This window comes from Papaver somniferum, chromosome 2, assembly GCF_003573695.1.
Source record: "Papaver somniferum cultivar HN1 chromosome 2, ASM357369v1, whole genome shotgun sequence".
NCBI lineage: Eukaryota > Viridiplantae > Streptophyta > Magnoliopsida > Ranunculales > Papaveraceae > Papaver > Papaver somniferum.
Genome location: NC_039359.1, coordinates 95,160,226 through 95,169,204, shown reverse-complemented (window position 1 = coordinate 95,169,204; position 8,979 = coordinate 95,160,226).

The window sequence follows — 8,979 nt, the reverse complement described above, 5'->3', positions numbered from 1 at the left end:
GGCTTGCTCTTCACTAACCTGACCTTCCCAAAACGAGTTATTGGGTTCTACTCCACAACTAGACACTTGAGAGGCTCTAAACCTATCATCAGGTTCAACAAGAGACCTATGTTTAGGATGATTCAATTCCAAAGCTTCTAACCTTCTAGACAAAGCACAAACTTAGCATCAGACCCGAAGCTTGTATCTACCACATTGGTGCTACTTCTATTGACCAAGAGTCTTTTGGGGGGTTCAACACAAGACTCCCACTGTTGGGATTTTTCAGCGACACTCCTAAGAAGGTGAAAGCATCATCAACACTTTTACTAGTGAACTCACCAGCGCATAGACTCAACCATGGCTTTGGTTGAATAGTCTAAACCATCATAAATAATTCTATGAGTTTCATCTTATCAAATCCATGGTGAGGACACTGGGATAGGAGATCATTGAATCTCTCTAAGAACCTATAAAGAGACTCTCCCTCTTGTTGCACACTAGCACTAATTTTCTGCCTAACAGACGCAGTTTATGCTTAGGGTAGTTTGAATTTCATAAGAAGAAGCAGCAATAAGTTCCTGCCATGTTTCAATGGATTCAGATGGTAGGTTGTTCAGCCAGGTCTTGGCTTTATCTCTCAAGGAAAAGGGAAACATCTTAAGTTTCAAGACTTCATCAGTAAGGTTTTTATTCTAATTGTCCCACAAATTTCCTCAAAGTCCCTAATATGAAAATAAGGGTTCTCATCATCTTTCCCTAAGAATATAGGGATCATCTGAAGAATACTAGGTTTTATCTCGAAATTAGCCGTAGTGGCTGGCAATTTAATGCACGAAGCTCGGGTGGACCTAGTTGGGAACATGTAATCTTTCAAAGTTGCCATCGCTGGCACAGCTGAAGTACTAGGGGTATTTTCCTCACGAAGAGACAGATTCTCAAAACTGAAGTTTCCAAAAACAGGGCTCTCAAAAGAAGAGTCTTCGAGCTCCCCGCCTTCACAAGAAGAACTACTAGGTTTATCACTAATCAAACGACCTAGAGTGTTTCTTTTCCAAGCCCGCTCTTTAATAACCTTGGGCATACACTAGAAAAAAAAAAAAAAGAAAGAAATCCTAAAAGGAAGGGAAGTTCTATGCAAACACAAACAAGGCTGACTCCACCAAAGCAAACCTAAAGATTTCTAGCAAACAAAAAGCATGATGGCTCCACTTAGATTGTTTCTAGACCAGCTTCTAATCCTTCGAAAGGGAATTCGTTACAATTTAAGCAAACCCCTCTGGAATCAATCCGAGTTTAAGTAAGTTGAATCGAGACGAGGGAAGCTCAATGGAGCTTTGATACCCAAGGCCTCACCGGCGTTACAAGGCGGCGTATTCAACTCACAGAAACCATCATGAACTTTGAAGCATGCTTAAAAGAGTAACCAATATTTTTCGAATGACTTTCCTATTAAGCTCGTTACCCTATAGGTCTCGTTCTAGTCAAATTTTAGGCTTAGGTTCGCGTTTGGTTTCGTTTTCCTAAGGCGGGCAAGAAGGGAACGGTGATGAAATCCGAACCCTTATCTTGTATGGCCAGTCCTTGCCCTTTACTAGGAAATTAAAGCAGCCGTTTTCAAATCCTCAGCATATATGCAAACGAAGGAATACAGTAACTCGCTGACAGGAGATTCGCGAGTGTTTCGACAAACTTACCTCCCGTACCAGACGGGGGATGAACCGCTGAAGTCGACTCGGGCCACGACTCCTATGTCATGTACGAACCCGAGGGGCCGAGGCGATATCGTAATCGCCGTCCTTCTCTGCAAACAGTTTATATTTAAACTACCCTTCCGTAGGGTTTTAAAAAATAAAGTCTTAAAGTCCACAGTCCGCAGTCCGAAAATAAAGTGCAAAAGAAAAAGATAATCTAAAAGAAATTCTAAAAAAAATAAAATAAAAAAATATTGTCTCTCTTTTTTTTTTTAATTAATTTTTATTCTCCTTTTCTTTCGATCCTTTCGCTTTGCTTTTACTCCAAATCTTTAAGTATTCACCAAAAGCTTTGGCGAATTTTTCTTTCGCTCCAAATTCCAAAATCTGTAAGGAAAAGACAAAAACCCAGAAACGTAAAGAAGAACAAATAAAATAAAAATGAAAAACAAATAAAAACCTAAAAAAATAATCTAAAAACTCTAGCCTAAAGACAAGTCCGCGTCGGCGGCGCCAAAAATTGATGTAGGTTGGGAAACCTACAATAAAATACTGCAAGTGCATAGTGTCTAACTAGCAGAACAATGGAAAGTACAGGTCGTTCCCACGAGGAGTGTGAAATACTACTACTAATTAATATCAAAACTAACTAATCGACAAGATGATGTTTGAACGATTTTCAGAAATTTGGAACAAAATGAAATAATAATAATTCTAACAGTAAACAAAATGAGAGCGGGTTATTAGGATTTTCGGTTTCCACTAATTAATTATGCAAATTCTACTAGTCATCAAAAATATATTCCATGCATTTTCAAATATTGTTTCTCCGCTGTAATTTTCTTCGCTTCATGGGTAGTGATTCTAAAGCATTACCTATCAATCCTAAAGCATATCACGTCAAAGAACTTAACCAAAGCACGCCAAATCAATTGAAAAGCATAAATAATCAAGAAAATCACATGAACAATAAAATACCAAGCCATATGAAGAAACTAATAGTCATTCAAATCATTATTGAGCATATAAATGTGGAGTTTACACAATTAAATTGGTTTCTACCTAAACCCTAACATGACTTTAGCTAGACATGGCTTTCTCAAAAGCCATAAACATATTAAAATCAAACTCTAGCTAATGAAAAATGAAGAATCGAAAACAAAACTTCAAAACCCTTCTCTACTTACGGCCCTGTGGCCGGGCTCTCCTCTCAAACAGTCGACACCCCTTCTTATAACCTTTCCTTTCTTTTATTTCATTAATCAAAGAATCAAAATAAATTATTGTATGAAAATATCTTGCATGCAAGTTGATGTCGTCATCAATATCTTTCCCCAAATAGTATTGCCACCTCTTTCTTCCAATGAAATAATAATCTCTCCTTATTTCCAAAATCTCCTAAATGAAGAAAGAGTTACTTTATTTCCAAAATAATCTCACGTGTAAATATTCCTCAATTAATTATTCACATGGCAAATAAATTATCTTTCCCGGTGGAATATATTTGTAAGAAAGATAAGATACTCCCATTTTCAGTTTGCATGTGCCAACCCCACTTTGATTTCAATTCATTTGCTGCGTTTGTGCCTCGCCTATGAAACAATTTTATGCTGCTGATATATATGGAGATACCAGGCCAGCTACACTTTGTCATTTTTTTCATTGTGGTTGCTTATATATGGAAATACCAGGCCAACCTCATTTCATCATTGTGGTTGCTGATATATGGAAACACCAGGCCAACCCCATTTCATAATTGTGGTTGCTGATACATGGAAATACCAGGCCAACCCGGCTGCTGATACATGGAAATACCAGGCCAACATAATAAGTGTTGCTGATATATAGAAATACCCGACCAGCATAATTGATCATTTTGGTTGCTGATACATGGAAATATCAGGCCAACCACATTTCATCATTGTGGTTGCTGATATATGGAAATACCAGGCCAACCAAATTTTTCCATTTTCGTCGCAAACACCATTAAGTCTCACCTTTTGCTGTTTATTCGCTGGATGATCGAATTCACTTGTACTTTCTACAAAAGCACTAAAATAGTATTAGTAACTAAAATATTGTATCATAGCTAATATAAATATGGGTATAAAATGTAGCATATACATGCTTATCAGCCACCGTGCCAATGGAAAACCATGCCAGCCATGATTCCATGCCAAAGCCATGTCGGCCCCGCTACATGCCGCTGGCTGCCAAAACGAAGGCGTGCGACAATCCGACCACCCTTCCATCTTAGATGCAAATCTTAGCCGTCCAAGGTCGCCAGCCAACGTATGGTAACCTTTGTCCCAACGCCAAAACCCTAGTTTTGGCCACTCCTAAACCGCGCCAAGGCATGCCGACCATGCCACATGTGCCAATGGCATGCCGTGCCAGCCACCTTGCCGCGCCTAAACCATACCATGCCGGCCTTCCCTTTACGGCTGCCAAAACGAAGGCGTGCGACAATCAACGACCACCCTTCCATCTTAAATGCAAATCTTAGCCGTCCAAGGTCTCCAGCCAACACATGGTAACCTTTGGCCCAATGCCAAAACCCTAGTTTTGGCCACGCCTAAATCGCGCCAAGGCATGCCGACCATGCCACATGTGCCAATGGCATGCCGTGCCATCCACCTTGCCGCGCCTAAACCATACCATGTCAGCCTTCCCTTTACGTCTGCCAAAACGAAGACGTGCGACAATCAATGGCCACCCTTCTATCTTAGATGGAAATCTTAGCCGTCCAAGGTCCCCAGCCAACGCATGGTAACCTTTGGCCCGACGCCATAACCCTAGTTTTGGCCACGCCTAAACCGCGCCAAGGCATGCCGTGCCAGCCACCTTGCCGCGCCTAAATCATACCATGCGGGCCTTCCCCTCATGGCTGCCAAAACGAAGGCGTGCGACAATCAACGGCCACCCTTCCATCTTAGATGCAAATCTTAACCGTCCAAGGTCACCAACCAACACATGGTAACCTTTGACCCAACGCCAAAACCCTAGTTTTGGCCACGCCTATACCGCGCCAAGGCATGCCGACCATGCCACATGTGCCAATGGCATGCCGTGCCAGCCACCTTGCCGTGCCTAAACCATACCATGCCGTCCTTCCCCTCGCGGCTGCCAAAAAGAAGGCGTGCGACAATCAACGACCATCCTTCCATCTTAGATGCAAATCTTAGCCGTCCAAGGTCACCAACCAACGCATGGTAACCATTGGCCCAACGCCATAACCCTAGTTTTGGCCACGCCTAAACCGCGCCAAGGCATGTCGTGCCATCCACCTTACCGCGCCTAAACCATACCATGCGGGCCTTCCCCTCACGGCTGCAAAAACGAAGGCGTGCGACAATCAATGGCCAGCCTTCCATATTAGATGCAAATCTTAACCGTCCAAGTTCACCAACCAACGCATGGTAACCTTTGGCCCAACGCCAAAACCCTAGTTTTGGCCACTCCTAAACCGCGCCAAGGCATGCCAACCATGCTAGCCACGTCTCCGCGCCAAAGCATGCCAGCCGCGCCACCGTGCCAATGGCAAACCATGCCAGCCACGTCTCCGCGCCAAGGCATGCCAACCATGCCAGCCGCACCACATGTGCCAATGGCATGCCGTTCCAGCCACACCTCCGCGCCAAGGCATGCCAACCATGCCAGCCGCGCCACTGGTAGGTTGGGAAACCTACAATAAAATACTGCAAGTGCACAGTGTCTAACTAGCAGAACAATGGCAAGTACAGGTCGTTCCCACGAGGAGTGTGAAATACTACTACTAATTAATATCAAAACTAACTAATCGACAAGATAATGTTTGAACGATTTTCAGAAATTTGGAACAAAATGAAATAATAATAATTCTAACAGTAAACAAAATGAGAGCGGGTTATTAGGATTTTCGGTTTCCACTAATTAATTATGCAAATTCTACTAGTCATTAAAAATATATTCCATGCATTTTCAAATATTGTTTCTCCGCTGTAATTTTCTTCGCTTCATGGGTAGTGATTCTAAAGCATTACCTATCAATCCTAAAGCATATCACGTCAAAGAACTTAACCAAAGCACGCCAAATCAATTGAAAAGCATAAATAATCAAGAAAATCACATGAACAATAAAATACCAAGCCATATGAAGAAACTAATAGTCATTCAAATCATTATTGAGCATATAAATGTGGAGTTTACACAATTAAATTGGTTTCTACCTAAACCCTAACATGACTTTAGCTAGACATGGCTTTCTCAAAAGCCATAAACATATTAAAATCAAACTCTAGCTAATGAAAAATGAAGAATCGAAAACAAAACTTCAAAACCGTTCTCTACTTACGGCCCTGTGGCCGGGCTCTCCTCTCAAACAGTCGACACCCCTTCTTATAACCTTTCCTTTCTTTTATTTCATTAATCAAAGAATCAAAATAAATTATTCTATGAAAATATCTTGCATGCAAGTTGATGTCGTCATCAATATCTTTCCCCAAATAGTATTGCCACCTCTTTCTTCCAATGAAATAATAATCTCTCCTTATTTCCAAAATCTCCTAAATGAAGAAAGAGTTACTTTATTTCCAAAATAATCTCACGTGTAAATATTCCTCAATTAATTATTCACATGGCAAATAAATTATCTTTCCCGGTGGAATATATTTGTAAGAAAGATAAGATACTCCCATTTTCAGTTTGCATGTGCCAACCCCACTTTGATTTCAATTCATTTGCTGCGTTTGTGCCTCGCCTATGAAACAATTTTATGCTGCTGATATATATGGAGATACCAGGCCAGCTACACTTTGTCATTTTTTTCATTGTGGTTGCTTATATATGGAAATACCAGGCCAACCTCATTTCATCATTGTGGTTGCTGATATATGGAAACACCAGGCCAACCCCATTTCATAATTGTGGTTGCTGATACATGGAAATACCAGGCCAACCCGGCTGCTGATACATGGAAACACCAGGCCAACATAATAAGTGTTGCTGATATATAGAAATACCCGGCCAGCATAATTGATCATTTTGGTTGCTGATACATGGAAATATCAGGCCAACCACATTTCATCATTGTGGTTGCTGATATATGGAAATACCAGGCCAACCACATTTTTCCATTTTCGTCGCAAACACCATTAAGTCTCACCTTTTGCTGTTTATTCGCTGGATGATCGAATTCACTTGTACTTTCTACAAAAGCACTAAAATAGTATTAGTAACTAAAATATTGTATCATAGCTAATATAAATATGGGTATAAAATGTAGCATATACATGCTTATCAGCCACCGTGCCAATGGAAAACCATGCCAGCCATGATTCCATGCCAAAGCCATGTCGGCCCCGCTACATGCCGCTGGCTGCCAAAACGAAGGCGTGCGACAATCCGACCACCCTTCCATCTTAGATGAAAATCTTAGCCGTCCAAGGTCGCCAGCCAACGTATGGTAACCTTTGTCCCAACGCCAAAACCCTAGTTTTGGCCACTCCTAAACTGCGCCAAGGCATGCCGACCATGCCACATGTGCCAATGGCATGCCGTGCCAACCACCTTGCCGCGCCTAAACCATACCATGCCGGCCTTCCCTTTACGGCTGCCAAAACGAAGGCGTGCGACAATCAACGACCACCCTTCCATCTTAAATGCAAATCTTAGCCGTCCAAGGTCTCCAGCCAACGCATGGTAACCTTTGGCCCAATGCCAAAACCCTAGTTTTGGCCACGCCTAAATCGCGCCAAGGCATGCCGACCATGCCACATGTGCCAATGGCATGCCGTGCCATCCACCTTGCCGCGCCTAAACCATACCATGTCAGCCTTCCCTTTACGTCTGCCAAAACGAAGACGTGCGACAATCAATGGCCACCCTTCCATCTTAGATGGAAATCTTAGCCGTCCAAGGTCCCCAACCAACGCATGGTAACCTTTGGCCCAACGCCATAACCCTAGTTTTGGCCACGCCTAAACCGCGCCAAGGCATGCCGTTCCAGCCACCTTGCCGCGCCTAAACCATACCATGCGGGCCTTCCCCTCATGGCTGCCAAAACGAAGGCGTGCGACAATCAACGGCCACCCTTCCATCTTAGATGAAAATCTTAACCGTCCAAGGTCACCAACCAACACATGGTAACCTTTGACCCAACGCCAAAACCCTAGTTTTGGCCACGCCTAAACCGCGCCAAGGCATGCCGACCATGCCACATGTGCCAATGGCATGCCGTGCCAGCCACCTTGCCGCGCCTAAACCATACCATGCCGTCCTTCCCCTCGCGGCTGCCAAAAAGAAGGCGTGCGACAATCAACGACCATCCTTCCATCTTAAATGCAAATCTTAGCCGTCCAAGGTCACCAACCAACGCATGGTAACCATTGGCCCAACGCCATAACCCTAGTTTTGGCCACGCCTAAACCGCGCCAAGGCATGCCATGCCATCCACCTTACCGCGCCTAAACCATACCATGCGGGCCTTCCCCTCACGGATGCAAAAACGAAGGCGTGCGACAATCAATGGCCAGCCTTCCATATTAGATGCAAATCTTAACCGTCCAAGTTCACCAACCAACGCATGGTAACCTTTGGCCCAACGCCAAAACCCTAGTTTTGGCCACTCCTAAACCGCTCCAAGGCATGCTGATCATGCCACATGTGCCAATGGCATGCCGTGCCAGCCACCTTGCCGCGCCTAAACCATACCATGCCGGCCTTCCCCTCACGGCTGCCAAAACGAAGGCGTGCGACAATCAACGGCCACCTTTCCATCTTAGATGCAAATCTTAGCCGTCCAAGGTCACCAACCAACGCATGGTAACCTTTGTACCAACGCCAAAACCGCGCCAAGGCATGCCGACCATGCCACATGTGCCAATGGCATGCCGTGCCAGCCATCTTGTTGCGCCTAAACCATGCCATGCCGGCCTTCCCTTCACGGCTTCCAAAATGAAGGATTGCAACAATCGACCACCACATTTCTATCTAAGACGCAAATCTTAGCCGTTCAAGGTTACTAGCTAACGCAGGGCAACCTTTTGGCTCGATGCCAAACCCTAGTTTTGGTCGCGCCCAAACAATGCCAAACCCTTAGCTTTTGGCCACGCCTAAACTAGGCCATATTAAAGCCATGTTGGCCATGATTTCATGCCACTGGCTACCAAACGAAGGGTTGCAATAATCAATGCCTACCCTTCCTTCCAAGATGCAAAATCTCAACCGTCGAAGGTCAGCACCGAGCCGGCAAATTTCCCAAGCTCAACTTGCCAAACAACATCAACATGCTACATGTTTTCCACGAAAACACTCGAGACATCAACAC